General features: G+C 37.2%; 1 long non-coding RNA gene across 4 annotated transcripts in view; it reads left to right on the top strand.

Annotated features, from left to right (window-relative positions):
* The first annotated feature begins 213 nt into the window (after positions 1-213).
* Positions 214-25,522, top strand: part of LOC141728593 (uncharacterized) — a 75,273-nt gene continuing 49,964 nt past the window's right edge. For all 4 annotated transcript variants that reach the window (XR_012579703.1, XR_012579701.1, XR_012579702.1 and 1 more), the window contains exons 1-2: positions 214-380; positions 4,203-4,256. This is a non-coding gene — a long non-coding RNA (uncharacterized LOC141728593). The remainder of the gene's footprint in view (positions 381-4,202; positions 4,257-25,522) is intronic.

The following is a 25,522-nucleotide window of genomic DNA, read 5'->3' as shown; positions in this document are numbered from 1 at the left end:
TGATGACGCAGGAGGCAAAGTCTATTCTAAGCTTCGATGGCTTTTCATTAGGCCATGTTAAGAGCCCCACTCACAAGGCTCAAGTGGCTCTGCTCTTAGTGGGAGACTTGTCCAGAGAAAATGCTTCAGAAGATGGCAAGTTTTCATCAGAGTTCAAACAAGTTCAGAGCTTATGAGTGACACTTCCAGTAAAGGCAGGCAGAGCTATGAAAAGGGGAAGGGGAAGAGACAGCAATTGGTAGAAAAAAAATACCCACACTACACTTGCTATTTTGTTTTTTCTTCTTTTGCCTTTCCTAATTCTTTCCTCACAATTCAAAAACCAGCTGTCTGGAAAATTTTCTAAGCCAAAAGAACAGAAATGTCTAGGAAGGATCAAGGTAAGGAGCTCCTTGTGTTCATTCAGTATAGAGCAGGGTAAAATTTGGCCTGGCTTTGAAATGACTGCAATGTCTGCAATCACAGCAAATTGCACCTGCTCCCAGAAATCATACCAGTAGTTCTGCCTTTTTAATACTTCTTCTGCTTATCTTCTAAACCAAGAAATAGCCATTTATATTTCTTGTAAAAAACCATTGCTGCTGTGAATTGCAGAATATTGCAGATGCCAGCTCAGTTATATAGATTTTTCCTATATGAAAACAATTTAAATAAAGGAATTTTTAAAAATAGTTGAATGTATTTGACTTTTAAAATGTGTTTCAGGATGCAGAGTAATTCACATTTGAAAGCCACAGGTCACACACACCAGAAATAAATGAATAGGCCTACATAAGAAAAATTTCTCTGAATGCTCATTACAGAGTAAAGGAAAGAATATTTGACTTGGGAAACAGAAAATTGTTCCTGTCCATTTTGAAAGACGAGGGCATGCAATTTAAAGTTATTTTGTAGTAGGACATTTTGACGAGTCTTAGACAGCCAAGAGGGTTTTCTCTATTATAATGATTATACTTAATAATTGTATATAATGATTTCACTAGTTTAAAGGATTTTGCAGAAATCAGATCTGTCTCAGGATGATATCTCATAATATCAGCTTAGTACATTTGTTTTAATAAATACTGAATTAAGGCTTACCAGAAGTTATTATTGAAATTATTGATGTTAATGATAAGTCAATGACAGGAAATGAGTTATATTTAATTTTGAACACTAAATGAATGCCAGATCTAACACCGAATGTTGGACTACTCTATCATGTTACGGAATTGTTGACACTACACACATCTCATACCCTTCAAACTGGGCTGTGAGGGTGTTTAAAACTAAGGAAGAATACTTTTGTTATCCTACTTCATTCTGTAGCTATCTGCCAAAAAACTTTATGTACCTAACTATTGACAGCCACTGTCTTTATGTCTCTTTTATATAATTTTAGTGATAGATATTATTTAAAATGTTTAAATGAAAAGAAAGGGAAATATGAAAAATTAGAATAAAAATTTGTATCAGACATGTTTTTTTTTCAAAAATAAATGAGAAACTTATGGGTCGATTTTCAAATGTATTTTTGCTAATGTATGATATATCAGGCATGCCATAGTTCTTTCAAGAACATTTCAAAAAGTTAGGTGTTAATTCACCTTTAATGATGTGCCTGGACATCACAATTGGTGTCTAGCACTATTTTGATGAAGTATCACTGAAAATTTGATTGTCAACATGCAGTTGAATATAATTGGCCTAAGTTTATGCAGCCAATTAAGTTAGTTATGCAGCCAAAATAAGTTAGAGACACCTAAAGCAAAATTTGAACATTTCCAGATTAAGCACAGATGGATTATATCAATTTATGTGTAAAATAATAATCTAAATTCCTTTTACAGTTATTGGGGTAAATTGTATCATATTATAGAACCATAAAAAGCCAGAATGATTTGGGTTGGAAGAGACCTTAAAGAGTACCTACTTCTAACAGACATGTTTAGGTTGAAAATAATTATATCCTAAATTATGCATCTAAGCCTGATGAATCCTCCTCTGAAAAATTCCTGTTTTCAGTAATGGTTGTCTCCACTGATTATGAAAAGGAGAGTGTAGGACCAGAGAAGAAGGGGTCCACAGATAAAGACAGCTTAGAGTTGAAACTCTTTCCAACCCTTTCTAATATATCTCATCTGAAATCTCTTCCCAGAGCCACCTAGATAACAATTAAGTGCTATGATTTTGGTCTATCAGTTTACACAGTGCAAGAGTTGCTTCATTTGACATAAATCATAAATCATCAAAACTCTATTGAGAACAGCACAGATATGTTAATCTATGCAAACTGTCCTCCAAAATATAGATGAATCCTATTCAGAATCCCCTAACTAAATTCCTATTCCTGGGGAAGTTCTTCTATTTGTCTGCATCATGTATCTTGAACTCAAAGGGTCCATTTCACTGATTTTTCATTTCTTGCCAATAAAAATGTTGATTCTTTTCCTGAATGAAAAAAAAAATATAACATTGAGAAGAGAATAAGGTCATCAAAAGGCCTCACATTGAAGTGAATGAAGTAAATGTAGTAACAAGAAAAAGTTATTAGGAAATCTACATGTTTCAAAAGATGTGGCTTATTTACTTACTCAAAACACTGGCTAGCATCATATATGTTAACCTAATTGTTATTGTAGGTGATTATTAAAACAAAAATTCTATTACTAACAGTCACTCCAATGAATTTAAATTTATTGAATTCATGTCTCATTAGTACATATAAAAAATAAATCACTTGCATATGCATCTGAGAAGCTTTTGAATCTTTTTGATTATGAGAGATAAGCCATTTTTTCTGCTTCCCATTAAAGGTCAGCCAGTACTTCTCTTACCACCTTGTTTCCAATGATCATAAGTTGCCAGGAAAATTGAGTGAAAAAAGTCAGCAGCCTTTCTTTTTTCACAGAGAAAGGATTCTTTCTGATAAGTTAAGAAAATCCAAAGTAGATCTCTTTTAAAATAGTATTTAAAATTCTACAAGACTATCTTGTAGAACTTCTCATTCACTTGATTAAATTATAGTTATTGTACTATGCCTGCTTTACCCTGGCAGGAGGACAAAAAGAGAGAGCTGGCCAGGGAAAAAGAATCTCTCTATTTGGGAAATTAACAGATATTGGTGAGGCAGAAGAGTTATTCCTACAAAGAAATCCATATATTGGTTTATATAAGAACAGAAAAAAATGGAGAATGTGTTTTGGAAATACATGCAACTGCCTTTATCTGTCAGAACTGCTACAGCATTCCTTGTGCATCAAGTAAGAGTCTCCTTGGACATTTTTGCAACTCATAAGCCCTAATAGGTGACTTGCAAGTCAGTTTTGACATTCACTTCAAGGGCAGCTGCAGTTCCAGGTTGAGATGTGCCTCTCAAAACTCTGTACCTTGCTTTCTCTTGCAGATGACTTCTTCTGTAAATTGTTTTCAGGTATCTCAAAGCAGATTTTCAGCAAGATTTTGGATGCTAACCAGCATCCAGTGGTGGATGTGGTTGAGTACCAGGCTGCCATTCAAAGGGATCCTGCCAGTTCAGAGAGATGAGCAGACAGGAACCTCATGAAAATCAGCACAGGCAAATGTCGAGTTCTGCACAGGGGAAGGAATAGGAAGGATACCCCCATGCTCCAGAACTGGCTGGGGGCAGACTGGCTGAAAAGTGGTTCTGAAGAAAAAGGCCTGGACATCCTTGTATTCAACAAGCTGACCATAATTGTCAGTGAGTCCTTGCATCAAGGGTGACCCTCCACATGCTGCATTAGCAGGGGCGTTTTGTGCAGCTCCAGGGAAAGGATCCTTCCCCTCTGTTTGGCACCTGGGATATCACATCTGAATGCTGTGTCCAGTCTGGGGCTTCCTAATTAAAGTAGATATTTCTGCACTGAGAGCAGCCCAGCAAAGACCAGCAGAGGAGAGGGCTGAAGCACGGGATGAATGGGCACAGCCTGAGGGAATGGGGTTTGTCAGGCCTATGAAAAGATGATAACATGGGGATCTTGCTGCTATCTAAAGCCACTCTTTCAAGGAACATAAAGGAGATGGAGATGCACAATAGAGAGATGAAAAGCAATGAGAAAGTTGGAATGTTGATGCAAGAAGTATATTTTCTAACAGGAAGGTGGTCAAATACCAGAGCAGCTTCCTAGAGGGGTTGTGCAAACTCCATCCTTGGAGAGCCTCAATACTTGACTGGGTAACCTGATCTCACTGGACTTTTTCAGGGCAAAGGTTGCAGCGGATGACTTCTGGAGAACCCTTCAAATTCATGTGATTTTGTGAGTCAGCTTTTACTTCCTTGTAAAAATTCACATTTGCATGTAAACCTTCACTGAAATAGTCATGGGAGAGCCAAAACCTTTTCAGAAGCTGATGCCAGAGGAAGTTAAGTTTATTGTCTCCCGTAATGTTGCAGTAACACAAAAATATTTTTAAGATTTTAGGAGTACAAATATTCTGGGAAAATGCCCAAGACAAAAGATCTCAGGACAGGCAATTGTAGCTCAGACAGACCTCCTGAAGGCCTTACTCTTCCCTCTCAGAAGGCAATTGCAGCACTGTCCTTCTTTTCAGCCATTGTCTCCTGTTGGCTCACCTGTGAAACCCATCTGGTTTGAGGAGGGTGGAAGTTGTGCTTCACAAGCTAAGGATCATGTGGCTTCTGGCCTGCACATAATATTTACCTTGACACAAGGCTTATTACACCTTTACACAGGTGTTAAAAGTCTGTAAGATGCCATATTATAACAGCTGTCTCACAGGGGTGTAAATGGCCACAAAAAATACTGAGCAGAGGATATCAAGACTGTAATGAATTTACTTGAAAGTAGCCTTTGTTTTTTTTTTGTTGACTTTTGAATTATGAAGTTACACACCAAGTTTTCTCTAAGCTGTGTTTGAGTGATGCAGAATTTTGACACTCTGCTATTAAGAATTTTTGTGTTATTTGCAGTGTGTGAATCAGAATTTGTCAATAGGAATATTAACATCACTACGCCAGGTCTGGCCCTTGATTTTTTTTCCCCTTAAACACATCTATACTGGGTCAGATTTTCAGAAACACTGAAACACTGCTCTTATGATAATAAAACTATTTGAAGAATGACAAAAGAGCCAAAGGTTTTCATTAATTAACTCTGGCTACAGAGCCTTTTTGAAACCTGATAAACAAAGAAACTGCACATATTAAAATGTGCCCTTTCAGACAGCATATATCACATTCTGCTTTCAAATTCCCTGGGGCAGACCAACTGCATGTACAAGGGATATAGCTGTATATATTTTAAGCTGCTCTTTAGAAAAAATACTCAGGTTTTGATATATCAAAATATACCAAAGTGACAAAGGAAACAAACAAAGCCAAATATAAACCAAAATTCAATAAAAGTAATTTTTGAATTCTGGGACAGTGATAGCTTTCCATTTGTCTGGTGAACAAAACAATGTGCTCATGTGACTACTCACTGAAACAAGTTTTGAAAATCATCAAGCCCTCTGCTCTCTCATTATGCAGGTGGTGTGCAATGCCAGATGCAAAATAATTGACGTGGTTTCAAAGTTCCTTGGATCATTTCACAACTCATACATTTTAAAATATGTAGGAATTTGCAATCTGTGTGACAGTGCCTACTAAAGTCCATTTTTCTACTAAGTTGTAACTGTCTTTATAATCAGAAGAATTTAAATATTCAATTGTATATCACATCCTGTTAAGTTATGAATTCTCATTCTTGTACATGACTACTGGAATCTTAGAGAAATAATTATAATAAATTCAAAATAGTTCACAAATTAGTTGGAAGATAAAATTTTTTAACACCATAATTTCCAGGTTATTACAAACAGGATCCCAGTGTTAGCATGAAAGCCCCAACTTGTTAAAAAAATAATTTGATAGCAGTCTTTCAGAGGACAGGTTCCTAATCTGTGTATCTGGTAATTACAGTCTATTTATAGCACACAAAATTTAAAATATTTCCCCAATTTTATTTAGTCACTTAAAGAGGATTATGACCAATTTGGGCTGTTAACAGATCCAGCTGTTGGGGTCATATGAAAATGGGAAAGATGCCTCCTGAGAGGCAATAAAGAGCACAGCCATTCCTTGAGTTACAGCTCTCTTCCTCAGGAGAGAGAGGCGTGAGCAAGCAGGAGCTCCCAGCAGGATGCTCCTCTGTGCTCTGCCTTGTAACCCCTGTGCTCCGGGTACAACTGGGGCACAGAGGGCTGCTGTGCTCCTTTTGTACTCCCACCACTTCATGGAACTACTGAAAAAGCCCTGATTAGCAGAATTGCTACGTTTAAAGGTAAGCTGAGGGAGAAGGAAGCGAAAGCTGAGTGTAAGCGCAGAGCAGGTTTGAAGGCAAGAACTTTCTGCTTGCATGCAACTCCCGTTGCTTGGTTTTCTGAGGTGCTGATAAAGATGAAATAAACTGACAAGTCATAATATATCTTGATCTAAATTATCTCCACTCCCCCTGACTGTCTCTCTCCCTTAATTTTAGATGCTTTTTGCTTAGGATTTATGTATACCTTCAGCATCAAAACAATAAGATTAGAGAAGCCTCATTGCAGGTCAGAAATCACAGAAACTATCTGAAAAAATCTTATGCGTAAATACAGGGAAGGAGGATATTAAAGGTATGGTAGCACTGGGTAAGGAAGGTCAAGGAAGGAAGAAAAGCACTCATGCTATACTTCAGCAAATCAGTGATAAGATGACAAGTGTTTTCCTTTGTGCTAACATTAGACAGTGCACATTTCCTCAGGAACCTCTTTATGCATCTGTAGTTAGGTACTATTTTTTATATGGACCAAGAAAGCCTAAAATCCAAGATCTCATTCCTGCCTTTGCCAAAGAAGCAAAATTCTCACTAATTAAGATGAAATATGCTATTTGTGCAAGATTCAGCTGAATCTCTATTACATTTTCTAGTAAAAGTGGAATAAAGTGACTCAAAACATAGTGATTCCAAACTGTCATCTATGAATTTATGTAAACATCATTTCTCTTCTCCCCTCAGCAGCCCTTCTGCTGTATATTCATGCACCTGTCATAATAAAGACATGTAGTTAAGAGATTTAATTTATAGTTCTTATTAATCATCAGATAAGAACTCAACAGTCACAGCCTCTTCATCACCAAAAATATTTTCTGAACTCTCAAAGTTTACTTTGAGAAGTTTAAATCCACCACAGATGCATTCCTATCAACCCAGTCTAACTTTCAAACAACATTTACAATGATATCTGCATTCATACATCATGCCTTTAAATACTGTGTTATCTTCTGAAATTCAGACACCTAAGGCTTAGGACACCCTCAGTCTTATATCCATGGAGATGTTTCCCTGAATCACAGAAAAAGCCATGCCTTTGTGTAAAAGAGGGGAGAATTTGAGGGGTTCTGGTTTGAAGTGTGTGGAAACTTGGAAGATCTCCTCAGTTATTCACAGATGAGGAGACTTCTGTGGAGGGACTTGTGGGCTGGAAAGAGATTTTCTCTAGCAGTATTCTTGTTATTTCTTTCTGACACATGAATGGATGCTAAAATTTTGTGTTATTACTTTCACTTATAATGAACTTGCTCATTGTGATGCTGGTGATATTATAGCTATAAAATAGACAAGATTTTAGCTGATTAACTCCCACTGAAAGAAACTGAGAACTAATCTGATTCCAAAGGCTCAACAGTAAAGCAAGTTTTTATGGGAAAATTGCAGGGACGACTGATACAGTGATAAAAATTTGAAGAAGATTTAATAAAAGAAAAAAAAAAGCTGTGCCTTTCAGACTTCATAATACATTTCATGTCCAAGCACGAATTTTATCCATCTGTAAAGAAAAAAATGTCATGTATCCAAAACAGTAGAGAAAACATTTAAATTCAATGAGCCAGTTTTTAGTCTTGAATTAGTTTTATTTCTCTGTGCATTTAGGGACAGCAAATAAGACAAACAAATGAAGAAAGAAGACAGATGTGGAAGATAGTATGGAGAAAGTGGCTCTCTGAGGAGAATAATGGAGTGAGGGAAGGGTAGGATTTGAATGGAAATCCAGTGAACAAATCATAAATGTGGGTGTGGAGTGACAGAGGGAAAGCAGAAAAGATAGCAGCTAACAAAAAACTGGAAATGCAAATGCATTGCCTCAGAGACTAAAATGACCATGTTAATTGTCTTTTGTAAAGAAGGTTCTGAGACAGGACTGCTACTTTAATGTTATTAACTCCATTGCCAGTAACTCAGGTCTCATTTGGGCATTCATCAGTCAAAAATCCACCTTGGCTGCCAAAGCAGTACTGGAGGTAGTGGAGGGTTCTTCCTGCTACCCCTCCTCACTGGAGTTGCTCTCCTTCCCTTCTCTTTGCTCCAGCCCCAGGAAGGTGATTCAGACCACAAAGAGCCCACATGCAAATGTGCAGTTTTCTTAGGGAAGATGAGGCAGTTCCCTACTTGTCTGCTTACTGTCCCCCCAGAACAGCCTCAACTTGATATAATGGATGAAATGCAGCAAACATCACTGCTAAAATGGAGCTGACTCTCAGCAAATGGGGAGAAGAAGCTAAATATAAATAATAAATAAGAGTTAAAAACCAATTTTCAGATAGAGATAATAATTGTGTAGGCTGCTGTTCTACCCCAAAACAAAGCTGGCCAAAATGATTTCTAAGAAATCTAAGTGTCTTCAAAAATCACAATACTATTCAACAGCTTGATTGTTTTTAAGCATGAATGTTATGAGTTAGACAATTTTGGAAATTATATTTTATGTGTAGCTAATTCAGTCAAAATTTTCAATCAGCTGACTGACCTGGGGAGCCTCCATACAAATACAAGATCACATTGATTTTATGTACTCATTCTGCTGTTCGTAAATGCCTGACAGGCCTGACAACTTGATCAATAAGTGATTCCATTCACCCAGACCTGCAGGTGCCTTTTGTACTCTCCCTGCTGGAAGATGACAATCACACTCATTAAAGGCAACACAAAGCATCACCAATGACATGTTTCCTGTCAGACAAATACAGCCAAGGCCTATTATGATTTTATCTGAGAGAAATTGATTTAATCAGCAGTCTAAGATTTAACCTATTGTTAATAATGCAATTTAAAGCTTTTCTCTGTTGCTTCTGACCAACCTAACTGGAATTTAAATGGGTAGAAGTGACGTGAACAAGCTCACAAGGATCAGAGTTTATCTTCTCTGTCTGTGCCAGACTCTTTGATGTTCAATGTGAAGGACTAATCCTCACAATTCCAGAAACCATCCTATGAACCAGAAATAATTTACCAAAGTTATTATGTCACATATTGCTGTCTTAATTTAGGTTTTACTGTAGTTTTATGTTCCATGAGCTTGAAATATCTGGAAGAAGCATCAAACTGAAAGCTGACAGGTTGTGTAAAGATAATGTTAGATGAATATGCTGTAATAATGATCTATTCAATTGCAGCTTGTTTTTAGTGTTGTCTTCTTTCTTTTAATCCAGCATTATCCAATTCACTACAAACTACATTAGCTTTGTATTTGTGGTGAAAAAAATGTTTTCAGTGATTTTTTTTTAAATTTAATTCACTGAATTTACAAGAGAAAACACACAAAATAACACTATAATGATGACTGAAAAAAAAAAAGATATTGATTTCTTGTAATGGACTTATTCTACTGTCAGTAACTGTCAGTTTGTAGTACAAACATTTTTCATGACAGACCTGAAAGAATCATCATATCTTCTGGTAATGACTTGCAAATTTAGTATTTAATGTATTAAAATGAGATTGAGTATGAAAACTGATTATATAATAAAAAGACTTTCTTACTCATCATATCCATTCTCCCTTAGCCTCTGACTATACCCCTGCTTCTTTGAGTTGCATTCTGCTTCCCTCATATCCAACCAGTATTTCTGATGGGTAAAAGAAAAAATACCCAAACAAGTGGCAAAGGAAAAAAGAAAAAAAAAAAAAGAAGAAGAAGAAAAAAAAAAGACAGATTGCAACACTTAGTCTGTGTTCCTGTTAAACAATATGAGTTTGGAGAGAGTATATGATGCAGGTTATCCTGAAGGGAATGGGCGCACAGATCTGTTAGGGAGGACATGTCATGCCCACAGGACAGCATGGTTAGCCAAACCACAAAGACATTCAGAGACTTAAATTCACAAATAGAAGAACCTTTAATTTTCACAGTCAGCCTGTACATGTGAAACATGGGGTGAAGATGTTAAGTAAGAGATCTAAGTGACTCCAGGAGCTGAGGGAATAATCTATATGTGAAGGAAAAGTGAGGATGAAACAATTATTCCAATCAACACTGCAGAAGATAAAAATCTTCTGATTGCAATACAGAAAACTGTGATTTTTCTCCCAGACTGCTGTAACTCACAAGCTTTTCTCTAGCTGGGATACAGCTCTTGTGATCTGATGAACATTATCTCTAGCATCTCTGACACCTCAGTGGAGGAAGAGCAGGTGTATAATTCAGTCCAGGATCCCAACAATACACAAGGAATCCTCTCAGATTTCAGTAGCAGTACTAAAGCTTCAGTCCAAAAGCTGTCACCTTTGGATGGAGTGAGTCCAGGAGCTTCCAAGATATTTCACAATGGGGAAAAAAAAGTATCCATCCTTGGTGTCTGAGCTAGGAGTTCAGTTTTGTCTCGCTAAATTTTATGTTAGAGCAGACAAGTAGAGGAAACGTCATGATGACAAGTCAGGATACCTGATTTGAAAGGTAGGCTTTTCATTCAGCAGCAGAAAAATGGAAGGTGAAAATGTAGCATAGGCTAGTTTTCCCCAGGGAGGTTATGCTGGGAGTGCACTGTGCAACAAAGAGAGAATGATGCATACCCCCTAAAGGAGAATTGGAGAGTTAGTAATAGGGAGAGGAAACAGCAGACAACTGTAAAAGCTACAAAAGAAAATGACTTTGCAAGTGCATTACCTGCAGTGACATTGTCAAAACAAGGCTGTTTCTGCAAGACAACTGAATAAAAATCTTACTAAAAGGGTGGAATGGCAGTGTCACTGCACTGGAAGTCAAAATGGGACATCTTTAACAATGAGTGAGAGAAAAGAAATTACACTATATCTCTGGGTGAATTTAGAGGTGAAGAGAAACAAGACAAATGTCTAAAAATATATTTGTGGAATTTCTTGTAAGTTCTAAGCAGTAAAAGGTCTTCATAGTAACTGTAGTTTAAAGGAAACTGACACCATACATATTCAATATCATGAATAAAAGGAAGTTATTTATTGAATATCAAAGAGATTTTATATACATGTGTTTTAATTATAATTAAAGTTATACTTCAAAAATAGTTTTTGATGACAGAGTTTATGTTTTCAGTAATGCTTAGATAAAGACATTTTCAGCAAAATATTTTAATGTCACTGTTTAGATGCACAAGTTACTGCTGAATAGCCAGTCACCATGAATCATCTGAGCTGTGGTGATAGCCCAGGGTGACTTTGAAAAGAGCAAATGCAAAGTCATATGACTTAGTTCAGTACTTCTTTTCCATATGCTAAGTAAATTTGATTTGCCTCATGTGAACTTGAAGGTGCCTATATAGATAGTTACCCATTTATAATGTGTTTAATGGTGTGAACTTTCAGTGTGAAATCACACAAGAAAATCAGAATTACTGATTAATCCAGTAAGTGACCTTTAATACTGCTGTCAGTGTCACAATGATCAGTTAAACTACAGTGAAAATGAAGATGTTCTTCTACTGCTGCTACTGATTGTAATGATTTTTTCCTATACTATTTGTAGTGACCCATTTTTTTCATCATGCTACTTCTATCCTACTATGAATCTTACAATAGTTTCTGCTTCCTCTTGAAAATTCTGTAAAGTTTAATCCCTAATGCTGTTAGAAATTGCTAATGATTCATGAATATTAAACCCAAACAAACCACCTGGTTTTGATTGTTTCCTAATACTTCTTAAAATCAGAGACCCATTTTCAATGGCCTTTGTAACAGAGCTCTGAAATTAGAAATCCACAGAAGCTTGCCTCTTTTTCACCAATCTGTGTGTGTCTGCTCAAAGAAAATTGCTACAGCTGTCAGCTTAAGTGTAATGACAAATATGTTTCTCTGCATATTTGGTTTCAACTAGTTTGCTCAGTTCATTATGACTTCACTGGCATGACAAGTTATACAAGTGTTTCCAGAGGGTAAGAAAGACAAGCTGTCAGGTGTTTAATGCAGGTTAACCCAACATGGCCTTACACATCATGCCTGAATTCAGCCCTGTGGTTACTGGATAGCAATACTCTTTCTAGCATCAGTGGCAGGCTGCTACACAACATGTTGCTGTTTCTCCTTTCTCTCAAGGTTATATATAATCTTACTTCATTATTGCTGGTGAACAATCTTGTAATGATACTGTGGCATTTTAAATACGTGTTTTGACATAAAAATCTCCCTTTTTGTCTATCAGAGCCTAAGATTTTTTTTCAAAACACATATAATTTCTAGACTTCTGTTGACAGCCCTTTGTTCTCTGAATTGCAAACCCCCATGCTCAAAAGCACCACAGTAAGCCCCTGAAGCAATTCAGTAACTTGCTAGAAACTTTCTGAGAGTGGAGGAGGACTAACATGCCCAGCTATCACAGCTTCCCTTTCAATAAATCTGAAGGATTTGGGCCAACTGTTATTAAGCTTACTGTGATCTGAGTGCTTATTTGGAGAGTTCAGTCTATGGAAAATACAATAACAGATTTTGGCATTTGCAGTGATGCTCAGCTCACCCAGAAACAATTAAACAAAACAGGAAATTTAGACTGCCATGGATATATTAAAAAAGGGTGAAAGAGACAGGGCTGGTCAACTGAGTGGCAGGGCTTTTTATTATAACTGATAATTTGCACATTAAAGGTTTCCTCTGTGTTCAGAACTGTTATTTATTGCTGCCATTGACAGATCCAATGATATTGCATTGAATATTGCTGCCATTGCTAACAGAAGAGTCATACTGAGAACTTTCTGGAAGTCAGTGCATCACATATGCTTTAACCAAGACTCCTGAATGGATCCTGAAAAGGAAAATCTCGGTCCACAATTCTCATCACAATTATTTGGATTACTACTTTAGCAATGGATGTGCTGTTTTCATTTAAAAAAAAAAAAAAAAAAAAAAAAAAAAAAAAAAAAGCAGTGCTTGCATGCAGAATGCTCTTAAACAGATCAAAAGAAATAATGAGTTTTCAAAGAACCTCATTCTGACACCTCCAATCCATCATATCTGTATTATACTGATAATCTCCTCTCTTCTAATTAGTGATGCTCAGGAGAAGAACAAGAAACCTGTGAATATATGGGTGAATCAGCATCTGATTAGCTGTCTTCATAGAACCTTTTGCATGTTTATTCAGAGAAAGTGAAATTCAAATCTTTGAATGATGGTGATTATTGGTCCTTACTTTTTTTCCTAAGAGAAACACTATTTTAACTTTCCCCACACAGTACTACAGTTAAAAGCATTTCAGTTAATATCCCAAACACACAGATCCAGATGGACAACACTTTGGGAATCCAATCTTACACCAGCTCATGAGATGTAAGATACTGCATACCTGGAAAAATGAAATGTCACTTGTTATCCAAAGCATGATCTGGCAAACAATCAATAAATAAAGAAAAAATGTCCTAAAAAAATATTTTTTTGTCAGAAACTCTTACTATCCACTTGTGCACCTGCCCTTTCTTTTCCCACCAGCACTAAAGCAGCCATACTATTGGTTGGAACTAGCTAAAACTTTGCAGAATGCAGCATCTTGTGTAGGGCTCATATCCTGGAAGGAGACAGCCAGCTGCTAAGCACTGGCTTCTGTGCTTTTGAAGTTAATACCAAGCTGAATTTTCATTACTTTCTGCAGCTACTTTTGCCTTCTTTCAATTAAATTTTTGATTTGGGGGCTGCCTGCTTTGCTGCCTGGACTTCTTGCTGCCACCACAGTCCTCAGTGTCCCCTCATCCCCACCTGAGCTCTGCAGCAATGTTCAGACTCCCCTCCCTCAGTGTGACCCCACAGTGTGGCAGAAGCTGCTTGTTGAGCTCTGCACAACAATGACTACAGACAGGGCAGCAGGGAACATGGCACCAGCTATGCACTAATCCAAAATAAACTCGTGACTCAGTCCGTCTAACCTGCCCAAGACCGCCCTAAATAGAGAGCTCCAGTGGGTGCCTCTGGGCCCAGATGTTTGGGGTAGATGCTGCCAATTTCCTAAGGACTGCCTGCATTTCAGGATAGCTACCAGGCAGTCATTATGCCTCACCATTATTGGTACCCTCAATTTGAAGCAATCAGTCACAGCTCTGCTCACCACTATCTCATTACCAGCTCTCCTTTGATGTTCCAGTGTCAGGAGAGGATGTCTGTCCTTTGTGAGAACAAACAAGCCTCAGTCACAAAAAAATGTAACTGCCTGTGGAAATACTGGTTTGAAACAATAATTTAAAAGACTTACAAGATTTAGGATTCCCACCATGTGACATAGGCCTCTCCTTGCATGCAAAATCTTAATGTATGAAAGGGACAGCCACCCAACACTGCGTGTTCCAGAGGAAGTCCTGGGTATCAGCATGCTACATAGATCAGATTCTGCACTAGCATTTGGCTTTTTATAAGTTAAGTCTTAATCAGATAGAGTTGAGTAAAGGTGAATGTGATAATCTCATTATATTAGTTGTTTGTAGCACACTTGCATATATATACATTTGACTTATAAAATAATTTCTACTAGTCCACTGCATTTAGCCTTTATCCTTCGATATTATCACCTCCACCAGGGCCAGCCATTCTTTTCTTTGGTAGGTCTCTCTGAAGTGGTTCAGGAAAACAACATGACAGAGTGCATAATTTCCTTACCTTCACTTCATCTCCATGCAGATGCTAAGGTGGTGTGTAACTAAATGTCAGTTCCTCATTTCTCTGGGGGTGCAGATGGGAGTATGCTTAATCACTGTAAATTCATTCATCTGTCTTACTGATCCCTCCATCTGCATGCTGTCAGCCTTCTCCTATAAAGCTAATTGCATAATCCTTGTTCTCAGCACTGACCTTGTCCCACATGGTGCTACATGAGGAAACAAGGATGGAGGTGACATTTGCTGATCAGGTTTGCTGTACTGTCATGCTGCTGCCTCTGACATCAGTGATGTGTTGAAGTATTTAACAAAAAAAAAAAAAAAAAAAAGAGAAAGCTTTGCACTAACATATTTGTAATTTTCATTTGGAATGTAATTGCCCCCTTTCTTGGTACAGCTGACAATAATTATACAGCTGTGAATACAAGTGCAGGTGTAGGTTGAGGAATGGATGTGCATGGAAGGATTGATGTGCGTATGGACATGCCTGATATTGGTTCAGCTTTGCAAACCTTGCTGAGTACATTTCTGCAACTGCTGAACTGGTGTGGTCAGACAGTTCTTATTTTGAAAATAGTTTGGTGAGGCATTGTTTTAGAAAAGCAATTAAGGAGCACCATTTATAATAATCTGATGCAATATTTTCTGTTGCTGTGGCCACAGAACAATGCAGGCATACATCAATTTGTGGAGAAACTGTCTAAATTACCAAAAGCTTTAATGAATAAGCTAACAACTGGTGTTTGAAGGCATATAGCCTTGCAAATGAAAATAAATATGAATCCACATTTAAATTTCTGCACTAATTGCAGGTTCAAATGTTTAACTTCTAAACCTCTGACTGCTTGTTTTTTTGACTACCATGAAAATATTAGCATTTGTGCCTGAAATAAATTGTGCCCACAAAACTGTAATGCCTCTTTCTTTTTAAAGCAGGCACTAAATGTAATTATATGTATTACTCTGCAGTATCACATCAACAAGTAAGAATTTTTGATCTAAAGTCATGTGAATGTTCTTAATTCATCTCTGTATTAAATAACAATTTTAATCAACATTAACTTTCCTTTCACTGCTAATATTTATTTTTATTTTTGTGCTTCAGTGTGAACAGACAAGCATAGGCTGTATTAATGAAAATCCCCAATGACTAATGGGAGCTGCTGTGAGGACTGGTTGAGGACTCTGCGTTGGTCTAGTCTAGAGAAAAGGAGAATGAGTAGAGACCTCATTGTTCTCTGCAGTTTTCTGAGGAGATGAAGTGGAGAGGAAGGTGCTGAACATTTTTCCCTGGTATCCAGTCACAGAACAAGTGGAAATGGCTCAAAGTTGTGTCAGGACAGGTTTAGGCTGACCATTAGGAAGCATTTCTGTACCAAGAACTGGTACCACATTTCCTTACCACTGGAACTGGCTTGCTTGAGAGGTAGTGGGTGCCCCAAGGCTGTCAGTGTTTAAGAGGCATTTGAACAATGCCATTAATAAGATTAATAAACAATGCTGTAATTGTTGGTCAGCCCTGAAGCCATCGCGCAGTTGGACGGGATGATCTTAGTAGGTCCCTTCCAACTGAACTTTTCAGTTCTAGTTTATTCTGCTCTATTCTAATATTTCTGACCAATAGGAACAGTTGCACTTGACTTTACCAGTCAACTTCTCATGATCTTTTGGAAAGTAGAATTTCAAAAATACAGTGGGGCTGAAAAGCTTGGAGATGAGCTGAAATTAGTGAGTGATTGGGTCCTGACTGAGCCTTAGTCTCCCACATGCTGGTGCATTCTCAATGATAAGTCATCCCTTTATTGGTTTCTTTATTAAAAAATGGAAATAGCAAGTGAAAGTCACAAACAACACTCTACCCCAAATGAAATTTTAAAACTACATAGGCTTTTGTCTATAGATTGTTGCTCGCTTTCCTGTAGGTTCTGAGAGGTGAATACAGAGGTGAAAAAGGCAGTAAGAAGATTCATTACTTTTCTCCAGATCTCAGCAAGAACAGGGAAGAGGAAACAGCAATTAAATATGTGTAAAAGACGTGGGAAATCTGTAATCATTTAGTTGCTACAAAAGGATAAAAGAGGTACTGGGTCAGGGTAAAGAATGGTGTCTGTGTTCAGCTAGTTTTGAGCACCTCTAACAAGAAAGTATGGGCAAACAGCTGGTTCAAGAAAGCAAGAGAAAGGGACAATGTATTATGACTTAAGAATAGGTATGTGCACAATTTATGCTATTGAAATGAATTATTTAGTCTGTATTTGCCATGACAACCTTATACCCATGATTCTCTATTATACCCTATTTCTCTGTAAATCTTTGCTAAGATTAGCTGTTCGTGTGTTTACTCTGCTTGCCCTTTTCCTACCAGCATGGGTAGGGATATTCAATCCACACTGTGTGTGGATTAATTTTCAGGTGCATAGGCAACTGATTTTATAGGTTACCATTAAATGTAACCTATTGAAACCATAAACTAAAAATTCAGCTGCATAAATCAGTAAAGCTTCATCAGTTTATACTGGCTAACACCAGCTGAAGATTGAATTAATATTAACTGAAAGGAGAAATAGAGTTAATAAAAATCTGAGAAAAAAAATCTGGAATCTCTAATGACAATGGGGAACAGGAAGGTTTATTTTAACACCCTATCTATTAATGATATTGTGCAAGCTAGATAATATTTTCTAAGCTAAGAGGATTAAAGAGAAGGAAATACTGACTTCATGCATACACTGAATACTACAGAACAGGGAAAGCAAGAATACAAACAGAGAGTAAACGAACTATTGGAATAGGTGAAAAATCTCTATTAGACTGATGGGAACTCTTCTGAATCACTCTTCTCCGATGTGTCCTTCTACTTATAGATAAAGAGGTCTGTTCACTTTCAATCTTATGTATTGTTTTTTTAGGTATGTAACTGAAAATCAGAAAAGCTCAGGTAAGTGCAGAAATAATAGGGCAGAACTGAAAATAAAAGTGAAAAAATTTACATATTTTTTGTTGACCCTGCTTGGACACCACATCCCCACCAAAGCTGCTCTGTCACTGCCCTTCTCAGCTGGGCAGGGGAGAAAAAACATAATGAAAGGCTCATGGGTCAAGAAAAGGTCAGGGAGAGACCAGTCTTAAGCAAAGAAGACTCCTCTTTGGGATATTAGTTTAATTTATTAGCAATCAAGTCAGAGTAATGAGAAATGCATTAGATACTAATGTTAACTTTTTATCCTGAATCAGCAGACTATATTCTGAGGCACGTTTGATCCTGTTCCTGACATCTATTCTTAAAATTACTTAATAAGGGGGATTTTCACTCTTTAGAAAGGTATATGTAGTAACTGTTAGCCCTAAAATAGTAATAATAATTAATAATAATAATAATCATCATCATCATCATCTAAACAATGAAAAGCCCACAAACCTACAAACTGGTTTTTACTCTTTTTTGTACCTCTTAAAAATTCTGTCATGGTTTCCTTTTTTTTCCCAAAAGAAGCTCCTCTACACTTTCATGCAATATTAGTTTCGGGAAAGTCAAACGGTGCATAATTCAAATGCATTGATTTCTGTGGAAACTATATTCATTCTCTTAGGCCAAAGACCTGGAAGACTGAATGCAACTATTTCATTGAATAGTTTGTCCTGGCAAGGAGACCTTCAGCCTTCAGATAAGCACAAATATAGATTCTGTCTCACAGAGTAAAATGCACTGGGAAAGAGGGCTCTGTTCTTGCAGAATCATGTTCCCTGCATGGGTATTTGCTGTTCTGAATTCAGAAGTAGTTTCTCATGAATAGACTCTGGATTTAAATCAGATTCACTGATTCTCTTACCTTGGTTCTGAGTATGTTCATAGAAAGAGAACAAAACTCAGAAAAACCACCAAGAGGATGTATTAACTTATTTTCTTTCTATCTCAAGAGAAATTTAATGCAGTTTTTTCTCAGTTCAGAAAAAATAGCATAATTCAAATTCTGTCTCTATAGCCTACAATTGCAGAATGTCAATCTAAGAATTTTTAGGCAATTTTAAATGAATGCTATTGAAGTGACTATTCAGTAAGTGACGAATTAACATTTTAATTTCAGTTTTAGTAGGAGTGGGACATAAACAAGGCTCTCTTTCAGTATTTTCCAACAATATTCTTTTAATCTGTATTGCATTAATATTGTGTGAGCTAGTAGTCTAGACTAGTCGGCAGTATATAAAAGAGATTAAATTGTGCTGTGGCTGCAATCAAACCTGATTAAGTAATGCTTCTGCATAGCAAAATTTCACCACACTTGGAAAGAAGGGCTAAAAATGTGTCTGTTGAGAGAAGCTCTCTATTGTAACTCTGGAGGCGATCTGGTATTTGGCAGTGAGGGTTCCAGCTTCCAAGGATAACTTCAGTTCCTCATATGATAGAGTCTTTAGCAGAGCAGTGGTAAAGCTGTCTCCTAATGTCCAGAGAGTGCACTAGGAGAGAAAAGTGTCCATGTGCCAAGGACTCTGGGATGGCCAGTCCTTTGGAAGCTATTCATGGATCCAAGCTAAAGCTCAGTCACTCAACCACTTTGGCCATCTGGAGAAGGAAAATTGAATCAGAAACCTATATGAACTCCCCAGCAGCCCCATCCTGTAGGCAGTTTCCAGCCACCACTGTGGGGAATAGTCTCCTGCACAGAACAAAAACATATGTAGAGATCAGTTTCCTGCATCTTCTCCCGCATGCCTGAACCACAAAGGATATGATATTACTGTCCCAGGCAAGGAGCCTACAGTTTTGAGCCCAAGCCAAAGAGGCTTACTCTTTTTACTTGGAAGATACTCAGCTCAAACTCAATTTATCAACTAAAATTGCACAGTCGTTGAGTGAATCTGGAATAAATGTACATTTCTTATCCACATAATTTACAGCTTATCTGGTATTCTCTGCTTTTAGTATTTTCCTGCCATGCTCAATTAGATGTCTTCCACCACCCACCTTGAAAGTGTCTATCTTCCAGAAGTGTATGAAAACTTCTATACAAAATCCATAAACTATGTATGCCCAAGGTTTTGGTTTGGGTTTTTCTTTTTTTTTTTTTTCCAGAATGGCCATAAAAGCTCACTTAAATAAGTAAAATATCAATTATAAAAATGCTTGGAGAGCAATATTTTTTTTTGTTTGAGATGTAGTATTTAAAATGAATTGTGCCTGTGTTGCTATTTAGCCTGAGGCACTTAGCAGTATTTAAACAATTCCATGTTCCCACAGAACTAAATGCATCTTCTACAATTAATTATAGTAACAGTGATTGATTCTTTGCCCTCAGTGCCTGTGGGAATACTCCCAGGTAATTTTAGAGGATGGGGGACTGGGGCTTAAATTCACTGTTCAGCAAGATGACCATCTCCAGAATTGTGAGTGATCAATTGCATGAATCTCAGCATGCTCTTTTTGCACCACTGAAATAAAGGTGACTTTACCATGTCCTACATAAGAGGAGGATGAAATCTCTGTGCTTGTGTACTTCACAGAGCACACAAATAAATTAAACTTATGGAACCGTTCCTATGCATCAAATGGGGCTAGCCCTGGCTTTGATTAATGCAGTCCCACACCTGTAAATAACTCAGGGCCAGTTCGGATCAGGGATTACTAGAGGCTCCTCTAAAAATGCATTTCATTACAGTGTTTCAGTCATTGAGGCCAAGTTTTGCTGGCCTCTTTAATGAATAGCAAATTTTCATGAGTATCAACCATGGAACAGCAAAGTAAGGCACTACAGAGTACTATAACTGAATAAAAGCACAGACATATTCTTTTGATTTGGGCAATGGGGGTATCAACCAGTCCTATAGTAAAACAGATATATTTTCCTCTTTTGGTTTTTCACTATGGTACTCATATTCATAAATAAGAGAATCATTGTTTTGTCTCTTGTGCTGACAACTGTTATGAAAAAAACAGCAGATGTTTAATGGAGAATTACAACAGAATATTTATGGCAAGTAAATTATTGTTAAATCAATCAGAATGCAAATAGGCTGAATTATTGATTGTTACAACTTTGCTTTTCAGGCAAGTGCCACCTTTAAAAAAGCTAGCTATTAATAATTGTTATATTAAGATGCTACTAGAACTAATTCATTTCCATTGTATTGCAGTGATACAAACAAAAGGATTTTTGCTAGGATTTTGCTAAGCTAAAGTAGTTCAATGACTAAGAAACCCAAAACTGACATTTCAGTAAATCTATAGAGTTATTCTTCTGAATTTCTATCTCAAATTCAGTCCACTCTAACTATAATGAATACTCTTCCATTCTTAATACTTCTACTGAAACATTACACAATCGGCCATGTGTGAAATTTTAATTTTTGCATTTGCTACTAGCTATCTTTTGAAAGGTATTCAGCAGCTCAAACAAGCAGGGTGATCTCTAGAAGGATTTTTCAAAAGCACTTAGATTTAAAAAACACTCATATGTTTGAAAAGTGTGACAGATATTTCAATCAAAAAATCCAGTAGGTATCAACCTCTTTGTACTTTGGATGAGTATTACCTTGTGCTTGGTACTGTGATTTTAAGTGGAAATTAATTTCTCCATAGGAGGCATAACTGTTACTGCAGGGTATGGATCTTAACACAATAAAATGGTATCTTTTGATAAACACCTAAGTTATAGGTTATCACAAGTCTATTTCACACTCTTTTGCTGTGTAGCATGTACTTGTTTCAATATGGAAACTAATGTCTGCTTCCAAAGTACAGCAGAGAAATCCTATGAAAACTGCAATTATAATAACTATAAAGACTTAAAATAGCTCTTGGGCACTTCTTGTTATTGTTATTTTCAGTTGTCAAGGGAAAAACTGAACAAAGAATAAGAAAGATGTGCTCCCAGCAATAGGGAAAGCATTTAAAAGGATCCTGTAAACAAGCTGACAACAATTCATTCAGGGTTATGCATTTATAAGTGAAAAAAACCAAAAAGTATGTCTGAAAAAAAAAAGTAAGGCAAGGCAGTAAGAGGTCTCAAGTCTGAAATTTCTTGTGGGAGCTGCAAAGAGCCTTGTAGCAATAAATCTTTAGTATGATTAACTAATGGTAGCTGAAAAGACAGATTTAGAGGAGGTAGAAAAGTAGATACTCTCCTATTAACAGCCACCATGCCACCTGAAGAGAGAAGAAGTTTTCTCTTGCCATCAAAAAAAGACCCAAAACTGCTGGATTATTTTATGTCAAAAAAAATTGATGGATTTTCTTGCCATGGACTCTACCAGCTGCTTCTTATTCCAATGAAAATTACTAGAAGCAGTGAAGGAGACAATTAAAGACCTGTTGCGGTGCCTTTATCTTAGTGGTAATCTCCAATAAAACCTGAGGCTATTTTTGCACAAACCACTAAGAGCAATCCTTTCTGGACCTGTAAGGACAAGACCTGAAGACACAGAAGCAACATTTTAAATGGTCTGCTTTGAAAGAAAATGATTAGCAGAGAGCTTTTGCTCTGTGTGTGAGACAGGCAGAAGAGTACTTCAATGGAGCTCTGGCCACTGCACCAAAACAGCTTGAGCTGGTCAGTGGGGCATCAGGCAGGACAGGAGATTAAAGGCTGCTTCCTTTATAAACATCCCTGGCACTGTTGCCATTTTAGTTGATTTGATACCATAGAAAACTTGCAACTAGAAGTTCAAACTTTTGGGGACTACTTAGAGGAACTTTCAATACAGTGAATTGTGTGTTTCTAATCTACCAAGTCAAATGGATTTGCTGGGGAGATCAGGAGAAGATTAGTTAAACCCAAATGAGAGAAAAAAGTGTTTCTTTCCCTCAGAATCATAACTAGTTTTCAAACCTTCCTGAGGGATATTCTTGCCTTAAAATAAATATGCCCTCTCTTTGAAGGTTCTTTCAATGCTTAGGGAGCACCATCACCTTCATCTGGCCAGCCCAGCTCCATACTGAGCATCTTCTCAGCCCATGATCACTTCCTAGAACTGTCCCTCACACTGTTTCTAGCAAAGGCTTGCAAAAACATTTTCAGATCTTGTGTTTAACATCAGGCTCCTTCCAAACTATCAGTATGGCCCCATGCAGACTTGTCAGTGTCTGCCAGATGCTCCATCATTCCAAAATGTGCTCTTCTGGTAGCATCACCACAGCACTGACAGCAGTTTTATGTACCCTACATGGACATGAGGTTTAGAGATATTCACAGGTTAGATTTACACTGCTGAGGTCCCTATCAACAAGATTTAAGTAGTCTTCATCCTTCACATCCAGGATGTTTTCTAAAATGGTTTCTAAAATGGTAAGAATAGAAAAAGTGGTGCGAGGTACTTTAGAAAATCCTTTTAACAGATTTTGAGAAGATCAATGCACAAGACTTTGGTGCTGTACACTTATATGCACAGCGAAAGGTCAAGCGACAATATACATAATAAGGATTGAATATGGAAAAATGTTCACAGTGATTTAAGTCCTGGAAGAGGTAGCCCAAAAATCTGCCAAGTCTATCTTGGAGAAACACAAATTCAATGGACAAGGTCCTAAACATCTTGATCAGTTTTCAAGTTAGTTTTGCTCAGAGTAAATCCTGCTCTATGTGACCTTCAGAGGTCTCTTTTTCCAGCCTTAATTATTTCTACGACTCTCTGATTGTACAGTTGATTCTCTGATTCACTTTTCCAACAAACCATTGATTCCATCTGGTGTCTAGATTTCCCAGAATCACAGTTCTTGAAAGATCTTTCTTTAATAAGGCAAATTTTGGGAAAAAGTATGTAAAATAAAAAGTAAATGCCATGCTTTTTTTCCATCACTGGGGTCACAGGCAAAAAAGGGCATAAAAATTTGTTTTAATAACATATTACTAATAGCATTTCACAAAAATCTTGTATTTCACAAAAATCACAGAAATTAACTGAAATAAGTATTAAATGGGATGAAAATGAAAGGAATGAAAATATTAAAATTAAACCATTTATCCAGACTGCAGGTGCTGCTGTAAAATTTCGATAGATGACTGAATGGAAAGTGATTGTACAAGAAACTTTTATTATGGTTATGCAGTGACTCTGTTACTTTTCACATACAGTCAGAAGTAAAGCAAAAAAAAAATGTCTTTCTCCTCCTAACTTCCAGCTCTTCAAACTCTCCTTGAAGTTCAAGAGGTTTCGTAATACAGCATGGCAAATAATAAAGGTTCTGGCCAACGTGTTCAGGGCAGTGTGGTGGTTGTTCTGCTCAGACCCCACTAATTTTAGCAGACGGCATCCTTAGAAGAGAACTCTTTTTCCTCCCTACTTTACCTCATTCAATTGTTCATTTCATACTGCATCAGGCAAAAGAGATTCCAGCTGTGTGAGAGAACAAATGACTTTGTGGCACTACATGAAGCACAAACCTAATTGAAGCCTACATTTGTAGCTCTGCTTTCAACCACCAGCAGTAATGAAACAAACAATATCTTGCTTTTGTGCCTCCTCTGTTCTCATCTGGTGAAAGCTGGTCACAGTTTGATTTACTAAGACCAAACCGAAAGACATGTTAATGATTAAACCCACCATATCTGGGAAATTTAAAATTAATATATTTTGCATACATCCTGCTTAAGGAATTTTGACCACCTCACAGTTAGAAGTATGCCAGTGCTACTAAACATATGATTCAGCATGAAGACAAGGAACAAATAAGTTGATAAATATAACTTGTTCCATGTAATCTTTGTGTGAATTGCATTTAAGTCAACAGTTGAATCACATTCTACAATTATTCCCCTAATTTTAAAGTAGTTTGGGGACTCACTTGGCACAAGAAACCTAGAGACACACAATTAAGTTTGAATAATGGCACCTTCTTACATCAACACAGCTCATTATTTAATACTATCAAAACATCAGTTTTAATTACATCTGAGTAGCTAACAATAAATGTCATAGATTTTCTTTTTCTTTCCATTATCTCTGCTCATTCTTTTTCAAGTGTGACACACACTGTCTGAACAATGCAGTTTCCCTGGCTGTCCCTATAACCTGATTTAGATACATTTGTGCTTTATATCAACTGGGAAATAAATGTGAGTAAACCTAGTTGTGAATTCCTGCATGTGACGTTTGTAATTATCTGAATGGATAGAAAACTTCCTCATGCACAGCTGACAACATTACTTCAACAGGAAAGTACTGGCTTGCCAAGGCAAAGGTTTTGTTGCAATTAACAGAAAATAGAGACATTGCCCTACACTTCAGGGTATGATAATTACACAGAGCTTCAGTTGCAAAACCCTTCTGTGGGACAGCTCAGGTTCCACTAACAAACTCTAGAGTGTGCTTGAGCCAACTTTAATTCCTTAAATTTCCCTGGACAAAACAGGAATCATGTTTATATCTAGAGCCCGAGGAGGAAAGATCAGCCACCTCCAGAGGGCAAGTCAGATTACTTCAGTGTGAATGACTGCAAGACATGGCTGTGGCAGGGTGGAGAGAAGCTGGAGCAGTCCATCTCTCTTTAGTAACTATAGAAGGAGCTACAGGACCACATTAAGTAAGACCTCTGTGTTTTACACCACTCAGAGCACATGAAAAAACCTTGTTCTGAGAATACAGCCAGTGCATGCACAGCTGAGACAAGTGTTCAGAACAGTGCCCTTCCTCCTCTGCTGCCTAGAGTCAGAAATAGGAAAGGGA

This window comes from Zonotrichia albicollis, chromosome 3, assembly GCF_047830755.1.
Source record: "Zonotrichia albicollis isolate bZonAlb1 chromosome 3, bZonAlb1.hap1, whole genome shotgun sequence".
Lineage (NCBI taxonomy): Eukaryota > Metazoa > Chordata > Aves > Passeriformes > Passerellidae > Zonotrichia > Zonotrichia albicollis.
This window is presented reverse-complemented; position numbering and strand designations above follow the sequence as displayed.